Source organism: Bombus fervidus, unplaced genomic scaffold, assembly GCF_041682495.2.
Source record: "Bombus fervidus isolate BK054 unplaced genomic scaffold, iyBomFerv1 scaffold0094, whole genome shotgun sequence".
NCBI lineage: Eukaryota > Metazoa > Arthropoda > Insecta > Hymenoptera > Apidae > Bombus > Bombus fervidus.
In genome coordinates, this window is record NW_027212656.1 from 17,501 (window position 1) to 30,000 (window position 12,500).

A 12,500-nucleotide genomic window follows, 5' to 3' on the forward strand; every position below is an offset into this window, starting at 1 on the left:
TACGAGGTATGAATATTTTTATAGAAATCGTTATGGTTCGACGAATTCTAGTCGAACGTAACGATTTCGTTTTATTTTTTTAAAAAATTGCCCCCTCCGGACCGACATGACCGGGCGGTTGGCACTTCGTCGATCCCCCGGCCGGGACGTAGGGACTTAGAAAAATTCCGGACCGAAAAGTTATTTCGAGTTATCTCGCTTAAAAGCGTTATGATGCGTATATATTTTTACATAAATAGCAATATTACGTATTTCTACGTCGGGATTAAGCGTTTATTTCGTCCCGACAACGTTAAAAAAAAATTTTTAATCGAACCGTTTTTTCGAATTTTTTCGCTTAAAAGCGTTATAAGGTGCGAATATTCTTGCATAAATCGCTTTAAAATGACGTTTTACATCGGGATTAAGCGTTTATTTCGTCCCCGAAAGGTGCCGTAAAAAATTTACGATCGCGCCCGAGACGTTGGAACTTAGTCGCATTCTCGAGCGGTACGTTGGGACTTAGAAAAATTTCGGACCGAAACGTTATTTCGAGTTATTTCGCTTAAAAGCGTTACGAGGTATGAATATTTTTATAGAAATCGTTATGGTTCGACGAATTCTAGTCGAACGTAACGATTTCGTTTTATTTTTTTAAAAAATTGCCCCCTCCGGACCGACATGACCGGGAGGTTGGCACTTCGTCGATCCCCCGGCCGGTACGTAGGGACTTAGAAAAATTTCGGACCGAAAAGTTATTTCGAGTTATCTCGCTTAAAAGCGTTACGAGGTATGAATATTTTTATATAAATGGGAATATTATGTATTTCTACGTCGGGATTAAGCGTTTATTTCGTCCCGAGAACTTTAAAAAAAATTTTTTAATCGAACCGTTTTTTCGAATTTTTTCGCTTAAAAGCGTTACAAGGTGCTAATATTTGTGCATAAATCGCTTTAAAATGACGTTTTACATCGGGATTAAGCGTTTATTTCGTCGCTGGAAAGTTATATAAAAAAAGTACGATCGCGCCCGGGACGTTGGAACTTAGTCGCATTCTCGAGCGGTACGTAGGGACTTAGAAAAATTTCGGACCGAAAAGTTTTTTCGAGTTATTTCGTTAAAAAGCGTTATGAGGTACGAATATTTTTATATAAATGGGAATGTTATTAAGTTTTACGTCGGGATTAAACGTTTATTTGGTCCCGAAAACGTTAAAAAAAAATAGTGGACCGACGCGACTCGGCCCGTCGGACTTTGTCATACTCTCCACCGGTACGTAGGGACTTAGAAAAATTTTCGACCGAAAAGTTTTTTCGAGTTATTTCGCTTAAAAGTGTTATAAGGTATGAATATTTTTATATAAATCGCTATATTATTATATTTTACGTCGGGATTAAACGTTTATTTGGTCCCGAAAACGTTAAAGAAAAATAGTGGACCGACGCGACTCGGCCCGTCGGACTTGGTCATACTCTCCACCGGTACGTAGGGACTTAGAAAAATTTTCGACCGAAAAGTTTTTTCGAGTTATTTCGCTTAAAAGTGTTATAAGGTATGAATATTTTTATATAAATCGCTATATTATTATATTTTACGTCGGGATTAAACGTTTATTTGGTCCCGAAAACGTTAAAAAAAAATAGTGGACCGACGCGACTCGGCCCGTCGGACTTGGTCATACTCTCCACCGGTACGTAGGGACTTAGAAAAATTTTCGACCGAAAAGTTTTTTCGAGTTATTTCGCTTAAAAGTGTTATAAGGTATGAATATTTTTATATAAATCGCTATATTATTATATTTTACGTCGGGATTAAACGTTTATTTGGTCCCGAAAACGTTAAAAAAAAATAGTGGACCGACGCGACTCGGCCCGTCGGACTTGGTCATACTCTCCACCGGTACGTAGGGACTTAGAAAAATTTTCGACCGAAAAGTTTTTTCGAGTTATTTCGTTAAAAAGCGTTATAAGGTACGAATATTTTTATATAAATCGCTATATTATTATATTTTACGTCGGGATTAAACGTTTATTTGGTCCCGAAAACGTTAAAGAAAAATAGTGGACCGACGCGACTCGGCCCGTCGGACTTGGTCATACTCTCCACCGGTACGTAGGGACTTAGAAAAATTTTCGACCGAAAAGTTTTTTCGAGTTATTTCGTTAAAAAGCGTTATAAGGTACGAATATTTTTATATAAATCGCTATATTATTATATTTTACGTCGGGATTAAACGTTTATTTGGTCCCGAAAACGTTAAAAAAAAATAGTGGACCGACGCGACTCGGCCCGTCGGACTTGGTCATACTCTCCACCGGTACGTAGGGACTTAGAAAAATTTTCGACCGAAAAGTTTTTTCGAGTTATTTCGTTAAAAAGCGTTATGAGGTATTAATATTTTTATATAAATCGTTGTATTATTATATTTTACGTCGGGATTAAACGTTTATTTGGTCCCGAAAACGTTAAAAAAAAATTTTTTATTCGAAAGGTTTTTTTGAATTATTTCGCTTAAAAGCGTTATAAGGTGCGAATATTCTTGCATAAATCGCTTTAAAATGACGTTTTACATCGGGATTAAGCATTTATTTCGTCGCTGAAAAGTTATATAAAAAAAGTATGATCGCGCCCGGGACGTTGGAACTTAGTCGCATTCTCGAGCGGTACGTAGGGACTTAGAAAAATTTCGGACCGAAAAGTTTTTTCGAGTTATTTCGTTAAAAAGCGTTATGAGGTATGAATATTTTTATATAAATCGCTATATTATTGTATTTTACGTCGGGATTAAACGTTTATTTCGTCCGTGGAAGGTTAAAAAAAAACGGACGGATACGACCGGGCCTTTGGAACTTTGTCTCATTCTGGACCGGTACGTTGGGACTTAGAAAAATTTCGGCCGGCGGAAAAGTCCGAAATACTTATTTCGAGTTATTTCGTTAAAAAGCGTTATAAGGTATAAATATTTTTGCGGAAACGGTTATATCTCTATTAAATACAACTGGATTAAACGTTTTTTCGAATTTTTTAAAAAATTTGTGTTCGACGAACTGACACGACTGCGATATTTGTTTAATTATTTCGTTAATTAACGTTGCAAGGTATATATTTTTTTGCATATTTCTCGTTGTTTCAACGTGTTCTAATCGATTAAGAACGTGGTTTTTGTCCGTATTCGTTAAAAGAGGTGGTTTACTGATGCGATTTTGAAAAAAAAAAAAAAAATTAAATTTTTCGATAAAAACTCGTTTAAAATATTAAAATAAGCGGTGCGTTAAAATATCTCGACGATAGGACGTTTTATAAGGGTACTTTATTGGAACAAAGTGGTCGAGCGTTTCAGAGACTAAGTCCGACGGTACGTTGGGACTTAGAAAAATTTCGGCCGGCGGAAAAGTCCGAAAAGCTTATTTCGAGTTATTTCGTTAAAAAGCGTTATAAGGTATAAATATTTTTGCAGAAACGGTTATATCTCTATTAAATACAACTGGATTAAACGTTTTTTTCGAATTTTTTAAAAAATTAGTGTCCGTCGAACTGACACGACTGCGATATTTGTTTAATTTTTTCGTTAATTAACGTTGCAAGGTATATATTTTTTTGCATATTTCTCGTTGTTTTAACGTGTTCTAATCGATTAAGAACGTGGTTTTTGTCCGTATTCGTTAAAAGAGGTGGTTTACTGATGCGATTTTGAAAAAAAAAAAAAAATTAAATTTTTCGATAAAAACTCGTTTGAAATATTAAAATAAGCGGTGCGTTAAAATATCTCGACGATAGGATGTTTTCTAAGGGTAGTTTATTCGAAAAAAGTGGTCGAGCGTTTCAGAGACTAAGTCCGACGGTACGCTCTAACGGAGGTTTTACATGGTAAGCGCCCGGCCGCTGGCCCGGCCGGCGCCGACCGTCCGGCCGGCGCTTTGGTATCTATAAGAGACACGTCGAGTCGGACGGTCCGGACGGAACAGCGTCGAGCGCGTGGCTATTCTACGGCCTCGGTTGAGAATTCAGTCACCGCTCCTCGAGTCTTAGTGAACTTTTTTACTATTTCTCGACTGTTCCTTCGTTCTCGTATCGACTCTTTCTCTACACTGCTGCGCCGCGGGTCGCTGTCCTGGACGTAATGACCAAATAACGTGGCAAGGTTCCCCTTAGTCGGGAAGCTGGATCCTGTATGCTCGCACTAACTTTAAAAAAAGTTAGGGCAGTGTGCTTGTTACTAACTGAGTATCAATTCATGCTGGTTCGGCAGAGACCGTTCCAAAACTTATGTTATAGCGTACGCAGTACGTTTTAAACATACGAAAGGCTAATGGGGAGCGTACTACCTTTTAGGAAGTGCGTTCTTTCTGATTGGAGAATATCAAAAGAACGAACGAATATGTTTCTTACGAGGACGGTACGTTCAGCATGCAGTTTACGTGCTTTTTACCGCTAAGGCATATTCGTTCAACCAACAAACCATTCTTACAGAATGATCCTATGAACAGAATGATCTTAAAATATTCCACACAAACAATCAAACGAACGAAAGAAAGTAAAGAGAGAGTGGCGAAATGAGAGAGAGTAGTGGCGTTCGACGTTACAACGGGAATTAAAAGGGTGTCGTCGAACGTTCACTAAGAACGAAAAGTCTCGTCGTACGGTGTTACGGACCCACCTACGACACTCTGAGGCTATTTTAAAAAGAGAGTCTTTTGACTCTAATATATAATATATATATAAAATACAAAGTTCCCTGGTTGATCCTGCCAGTAGTCATATGCTTGTCTCAAAGATTAAGCCATGCATGTCTCAGTACATGCCGCATTAAGGTGAAACCGCGAATGGCTCATTAAATCAGTTATGGTTTCTTAGATCATACTTAAACTTACTTGGATAACTGTGGTAATTCTAGAGCTAATACATGCAAACAGATTCGTACCAGAGATGGTACGAATGCTTTTATTAGATCAAAACCAATCGGTGGCGGATGGCTCGTCCGTTCGTCCATCGTTTGTTTTGGTGACTCTGAATAACTTTGTGCTGATCGCATGGTCATCTAGCACCGGCGACGCATCTTTCAAATGTCTGCCTTATCAACTGTCGATGGTAGGTTCTGCGCCTACCATGGTTGTAACGGGTAACGGGGAATCAGGGTTCGATTCCGGAGAGGGAGCCTGAGAAACAGCTACCACATCCAAGGAAGGCAGCAGGCGCGCAAATTACCCACTCCCGGCACGGGGAGGTAGTGACGAAAAATAACGATACGGGACTCATCCGAGGCCCCGTAATCGGAATGAGTACACTTTAAATCCTTTAACGAGGACCAATTGGAGGGCAAGTCTGGTGCCAGCAGCCGCGGTAATTCCAGCTCCAATAGCGTATATTAAAGTTGTTGCGGTTAAAAAGCTCGTAGTTGAATCTGTGTGTCACAGTGTCGGTTCACCGCTCGCGGTGTTTAACTGGCATTATGTGGTACGTCCTATCGGTGGGCTTAGCTCCTCGCGGGGCGGTCCAACTAATATCCCATCGCGGTGCTCTTCACTGAGTGTCGAGGTGGGCCGATACGTTTACTTTGAACAAATTAGAGTGCTTAAAGCAGGCTACCTTCGCCTGAATACTGTGTGCATGGAATAATGGAATAGGACCTCGGTTCTATTTTGTTGGTTTTCGGAGCCCCGAGGTAATGATTAATAGGGACAGATGGGGGCATTCGTATTGCGACGTTAGAGGTGAAATTCTTGGATCGTCGCAAGACGGACAGAAGCGAAAGCATTTGCCAAAAATGTTTTCATTAATCAAGAACGAAAGTTAGAGGTTCGAAGGCGATCAGATACCGCCCTAGTTCTAACCATAAACGATGCCAGCCAGCGATCCGCCGAAGTTCCTCCGATGACTCGGCGGGCAGCTTCCGGGAAACCAAAGCTTTTGGGTTCCGGGGGAAGTATGGTTGCAAAGCTGAAACTTAAAGGAATTGACGGAAGGGCACCACCAGGAGTGGAGCCTGCGGCTTAATTTGACTCAACACGGGAAACCTCACCAGGCCCGGACACCGGAAGGATTGACAGATTGATAGCTCTTTCTTGATTCGGTGGGTGGTGGTGCATGGCCGTTCTTAGTTGGTGGAGCGATTTGTCTGGTTAATTCCGATAACGAACGAGACTCTAGCCTGCTAAATAGACGTAAATTATGGTATCTCGAAGGCCCCCGGCTTCGGTCGGCGGGTTTTTACTACCAACGTACAAACAAATCTTCTTAGAGGAACAGGCGGCTTCTAGCCGCACGAGATTGAGCAATAACAGGTCTGTGATGCCCTTAGATGTTCTGGGCCGCACGCGCGCTACACTGAAGGAATCAGCGTGTTTTCCCTGGCCGAAAGGCCCGGGTAACCCGCTGAACCTCCTTCGTGCTAGGGATTGGGGCTTGCAATTATTCCCCATGAACGAGGAATTCCCAGTAAGCGCGAGTCATAAGCTCGCGTTGATTACGTCCCTGCCCTTTGTACACACCGCCCGTCGCTACTACCGATTGAATGATTTAGTGAGGTCTTCGGACTGGTGCGCGGCCAATGTGATAAGCATTGCCGATGTTACCGGGAAGATGACCAAACTTGATCATTTAGAGGAAGTAAAAGTCGTAACAAGGTTTCCGTAGGTGAACCTGCGGAAGGATCATTAACGAAAAATACAAAAACACAAAGAATATATTTGACTTGAACACTGTATAATAAAATATATATAATATCGTCGGTAAGGAGCCGTACTCCTCCTATATCGACACAAAGTATATACGACGTATTAACAAGCTATATACTTTGACAAAAGCCAAATTTTTTACAATAAGGAGGTGGGAGACGCTCCAGTTACGAAACTATACGAAGAGTGTGGCACTCTCTCTCGATCATCGGGATGAAGAGATATACTTTTACACGAATAATTCGAGGCGCCTGCGTGAGGTCGTACACAGAAAGACCCGCCGTCTCCGAATAATATTATAACAAACGAAAAACTTAAAAATATTCTCGAGGCGCCTGCGTGAGGTCGTAAACAGAAAGACCCGCCGTCTCCGAATAATATAACACACGGAAAACTTAAAAAGATTCTCGAGGCGCTTGCGTGAGGTCGTACACAGAAAGACCCGCCGTCTCCGAATCCTATAACACGAAACCGCTACTATTAATAATAATAATAATAATAATAATAACGATATGTGAGGGAACTTGAGCTGAACACATATCGAAAAAACTAAAAGTTACAGTGGAAACCACGTGTAATGAGAAATGCGATCGAGGCGCCTGCGTGAGGTCGTACACAGAAAGACCCGCCGTCACGATCTCGTATTTCGTATTTGCATCGTGGAAATCCAACGAACGAACAATATAATATATAAACTAAAATCTCTAAAGTGCCTCGTGTCGGAGAGATCACTGCTCACACCTCTTCTATATTTCGTAGTTGCGTTGCGTAGGCCTCACCTCCTAGCAACGGGACATAAGGAAGACTGCTCTTTGGGATCGAACGAAGCGTCTATAACGAGTCGTCGACGAGAGCGAAAGAACGCGAATAGCGAGCCGCAGAAAAATAGGATACCGAATTATATATCTTCGAAGGTTCTCTTCGAAGATCCATGGATACCTATATCTGCGCGTCTCCAGCTATCTCGCGCGTCTCTCCAAACTCTCGTCGTTCCTCGAAACGTGCTTCCTACCCAAAGGGCGTTCGTTCTTCCTATGTCGTTTCGTTGTCGTTCGTTTCAACGGCGAACGATATACGATGTTCGACAAAACGAAACCACGTTGTACGTTCGTACTCGTGGATCGGGTAACCTAGAACGAAAACGCATTGCGTGGATGTTGGCCCGAAAAGATATATACCAGTGCGAGTGATGGTAAAGAGTATAACGATTCTTAACTAGACGAAGTTGGTTCGGAGGGGACCGCCGGCCGTCTCTCTATCCTCGCGAGTCTAATGCCTCGTTCCGTCGCTAGAGTTTTTCAAACTCTGCTTCTGGCTATCGGGAAGAATAGACCGCGCGCGAGGAAGAGGAACGACGACCGTGCGCGTCCCATCGATTTTTTTTATTTTTACCTGAACCACCGAAGTCGATTCAGAGGGGACCGCCGGCCGTCTCTCTATCCTCGTTGTCGTGAGTCATATGCCTCGTTCCGTCGCTAGAGTTTTTCAAACTCTGCTTCTGGCTATCGGGAAGAAACGACCGCGCGAGGAAGACGACGACGACGACCGTGCGCGTCCCATCGAATTTTTTTTTATTTTTACCTGATCGACGGAAGTTTCGTCCGGTTCGTCTCTTTTACCATCGTCTCGTCGACCCGTTCAGAGGGGACCGCCTGTCCATATCCTCGTTGTCGTGAGTCATATGCCTCGTTCCGTCGCTAGAGTTTTTCAAACTCTGCTTCTGGCTATCGGGAAGAAACGACCGCGCGAGGCCGATGGCTGCGAGTCCCATCGAATTTTTTTTAAACGCACGCACACACATACACCTGAACGGAGATGCGTTCCTTTTCGTCGCGATTTTTCGCGCTTTAGTCGTCGTTGTCGCCATCCGTTCGGAGGGGACCGCCGGCCGTCTCTCTATCCTCGTTGTCGAGAGTCTAATGCCTCGTTCCGTCGCTAGAGTTTTTCAAACTCTGCTTCTGGCTATCGGGAAGAAAAGACCGCGCGAGGAAGAGGAAGGACGACCGTGCGCGTCCCTTTCGAATTTTTTTTTATTTTTACCTGAGCGACCAAAGTGGATTCAGAGGGGACCGCCGGCCGTCTCTCTATCTTCGTTGTCGCGAGTCTAATGCCTCGTTCCGTCGCTAGAGTTTTTCAAACTCTGCTTCTGGCTATCGGGAAGAATAGACCGCGCGCGAGGAAGAGGAAGGACGACCGTGCGCGTCCCATCGATTTTTTTTATTTTTACCTGAACCACCGAAGTCGATTCAGAGGGGACCGCGCCGCCGTGTCTGTATCCTCGTTGTCGAGAGTCTAATGCCTCGTTCCGTCGCTAGAGTTTTTCAAACTCTGCTTCTGGCTATCGGGAAGAAACGACCGCGCGAGGAAGACTACGACCGTGCGCGTCCCATCGATTTTTTTTTACCCGAACGATGGAGATGCATATCGGCTGTTTGCTTCGAATAACTGGACGAGAGGAACGAACATATATATATATCATGGGCTAGCCACCGTGCGCTTTCTTCGCGAGATCGTGTGCTGTACAGAGGATTCAGAATCGGGTGTTATATCCCCGTCGTTTCCTGACGAACGGAGCTTCGATCTCGTTGGTTGTTATATATTATAATGCACTTTACGCCCGGTCGGCGGGCTGCGTGTGTCGTCGCGCAGTCCGTCCGATTTCGTTTTCGAACGTATTTTCGTGTCGTCAATCATATGGCGACTTCCGCGCGTTCGATTCCCGTTGGTCGGACGTTTGTCGGATATCGGCTTCTTTCGAACCGAGAATAAGAGTACAAAAACCTGAGTACACAAACAAAAATCCATGCATAAACGATTACCCTGAACGGTGGATCACTTGGCTCGTGGGTCGATGAAGAACGCAGCTAATTGCGCGTCAACGTGTGAACTGCAGGACACATGAACATCGACATTTCGAACGCACATTGCGGTCCACGGATACAATTCCTGGACCACGCCTGGCTGAGGGTTGCTCACGTAAACCTAAGACTGCTTGCGTTGCGTATCGTTGCTCTCGGTCCGTATCTCTCTGTTCTTTCTTGCCTCGTCGACAGCCCGCCGTCGTTCGTTTTATCTTTAAACGAACGTTTCTGAGTCGGAGGACGAGCGCCAAGCAAAAGAATACGAATTAAAGAGCGGTCGAGGGCTCGTACGCGACGTACGAGCGATTGTTGGACGTTCGTCGGCGTTCGTCGCTGGATCGTGTGGAGACCGGCGTACGCATGCTCTCGATACAAATATATATGAAAAATCTATCGCGTTCACGGGAGACTCGCAAAACTACCTCCGTCTCTTCTCTGTCCCTTCTTGGCTTGACAACCCGCCGTCGTTCGTGTTTTACGAACGTTTCTGAGTCGGACGAAGCGCAAGAAGAAGGATACGAATTAAAAGAGCGCGGAGAGAACCGTCGTCGTCGACGCGGTTATCGAGATACACAGAGCGAGTTTTCTTCGTGGCCGATTTTTTTTTTCTTTTTGTATCAGCCTCTGCTACGTTTTGTTAGTCTTCGATAAGCACGAATGACCGCGCCCCCGACGTCGTCTTAAATGAATTTTTGGCGAGACTGAGAGAAAGCAAAAATATTTTTGAACAAAGTCAGTCGAGAGAGGAGAGAAAAGAGAACCAAGATATTAAAACCTAAACCTAAACTTGGTGGCGTAACGAAAAACTGTGTGCCTTAAAGAAACACAACCGTCTTTTCATCAAGATGTTTTTACTCGTACAGCCCCAGGGATCGAATACCCACTCCGTCTGTTCGTGCGGCAGAGATGTATTCTGCAGGCGCGAGACGACTGACGAGAAGACAACGAGGACCGTCGCATCGATGGGTCGTCGTTGCGTTTTTCATCCTCTGTGCTTTTTTCTGTTCTTCGCGAACCCAGAGAAAGCCGTAGATCCGGGAACGGACACACGAGATTTCTTCGAACGCTGATGACTTAGGGAGATGATCCCCAGCGTTGCGCGGAGATCGGAGAGTACGCGTACATGTATCGGGACGAATTTTTCCCCGTCGGTCGCGTATCTCTCTGCCCGCGCGCCTGGCCCAAAGCCACGTTCGTCGGAAATCAACGAAAAGTGTGTTACGATCTAGCGTGCGTCTACGATCGGCTATATTTAAGGGTGACGAAGAAGAGAAAAGCTCACGGTGTTGCGCAACGTTTCTGTACTCGATTTTAAGATGTGCATGTGAGTCCGTTACAAAGTTGTTCGGATCGTCGAAAATAGTCGTTTTCGTCGTCGTGCGAAAGAGAATAATCTCTGACATTGGCACGGAGAGATCGCGCAGAGGAAGAGAACGATCCTCTTTGGCGAGGCTCGAGAAAGACTAACGAAACTTGATTAGAGACGAGGTATACACGCGCCGTACGTACGACGTACGCGCGTGTGATTTTTTTTTGCTTTAAGGCGATTCGGCGCTCCGAGTATTAGAGAAAAAGAGATCGTTGGTCATCCCATGTCTCTTCGTCGTCTATCGCTGGACCGCGCATCCTAACGTATCGCCGGTCGTCCAGTCCCCGAGTAATAAATTCACCCCGTTGTGTACGTCTCGCGCTCGCTTTTCCACTTGCGTGAGTTCCCGTGCGTTTTCGTCGTTGGTACAGAGCAAAGAAACCGATATGTTATATACATGTCGCGTGTTCGATCTCTGTGCCAGCAATAACAGGCGAAAACAAGGAACCGCTGGAATCGTCGAGAAGAGAGAAACGGCTACGGGAGATATATTATACATAACACGTGTATATATATATATATATATTATACAAAGAGGACGGGCGTTAAAAACCGGAGATCGTTACGGGTGTCTTGCGTGAGTCTTAGCTCGAACATGATACGACGAACGAAGTTTAAAAGGCACTTTGGCGAGATGCATAAAACGTTTCTCGATCGAGATAGAATATAAGGTTCTCGATTCTATTCGAATTAATTTTTTTTTTTTATTTTTTTTTCTCTTTGAGGCGATTCTCGGAGAGAGAAATAAAAATAAAGACCCTCTGTCGCATTGTTATCAAACCGTCTTGCTTTTCTCGAATCGCGCCCACATGGCACGAAATTTTTTTTTCTTTGAAAAAAAAAATTGTCACCGTGTCGTGACGTTGAAGCGACCTCAGAGTAGGCGAGATCACCCGCTGAATTTAAGCATATTACTAAGCGGAGGAAAAGAAACTAACAAGGATTTCCTTAGTAGCGGCGAGCGAACAGGAATTAGCCCAGCACTGAATCCCGCGGTTCCGCCGTTGGGAAATGTAGTGTTCGGGAGGATCCGTTTATCCCGTGACGTCGAACCGCGTCCAAGTCCATCTTGAATGGGGCCATGTACCCACAGAGGGTGCCAGGCCCGTAGTGACCGGAACGCGTTTCGGGAGGATCTCTCCTTAGAGTCGGGTTGCTTGAGAGTGCAGCCCTAAGTTGGTGGTAAACTCCATCTAAGGCTAAATACAACCACGAGACCGATAGCGAACAAGTACCGTGAGGGAAAGTTGAAAAGAACTTTGAAGAGAGAGTTCAAGAGTACGTGAAACCGTTCAGGGGTAAACCTGAGAAACCCAAAAGATCGAATGGGGAGATTCATCGTCGACGGCGTCGGTGATCGTTGGTGAGCGATGCTCCGGGTGGGCCTTCGTGGTTCCATTGGCGAGGGCACGCCACCTTCGATTCGAACGCTCCGGCGTCGTAGTCGTGCACTTCTCCCCTAGTAGAACGTCGCGACCCGTTGTGTGTCGGTCTACGGCCCGAGCGGGTGACTGTCGCGTCGCTTCGGCGCACGCGGCAGACCCTCGGTCGCCCGGCCGACTGCACGACGGTACACTAGACGGTATCGGGCCGCAACCAATCCATTCTCGAATGTG

The 12,500-nt window shown here is 44.7% G+C and overlaps 3 non-coding genes across 3 annotated transcripts in view; all 3 read left to right on the forward strand.

Moving 5' to 3' along the window:
- The first annotated feature begins 4,712 nt into the window (after positions 1-4,712).
- Positions 4,713-6,636, forward strand: LOC139997483 (small subunit ribosomal RNA). Its single transcript, XR_011802857.1, has one exon. It is a non-coding gene; the product is annotated as a small subunit ribosomal RNA (ribosomal RNA).
- Positions 6,637-9,470: 2,834 nt separating this feature from the next.
- On the forward strand, positions 9,471-9,625 carry LOC139997481 (5.8S ribosomal RNA). Its single transcript, XR_011802855.1, has one exon. It is a non-coding gene; the product is annotated as a 5.8S ribosomal RNA (ribosomal RNA).
- Positions 9,626-11,753: 2,128 nt separating this feature from the next.
- Positions 11,754-12,500, forward strand: part of LOC139997484 (large subunit ribosomal RNA) — a 4,174-nt gene continuing 3,427 nt past the window's right edge. The window contains exon 1 of the ribosomal RNA XR_011802858.1: positions 11,754-12,500. This exon is cut by the window's right edge and continues 3,427 nt beyond it. This is a non-coding gene — a ribosomal RNA (large subunit ribosomal RNA).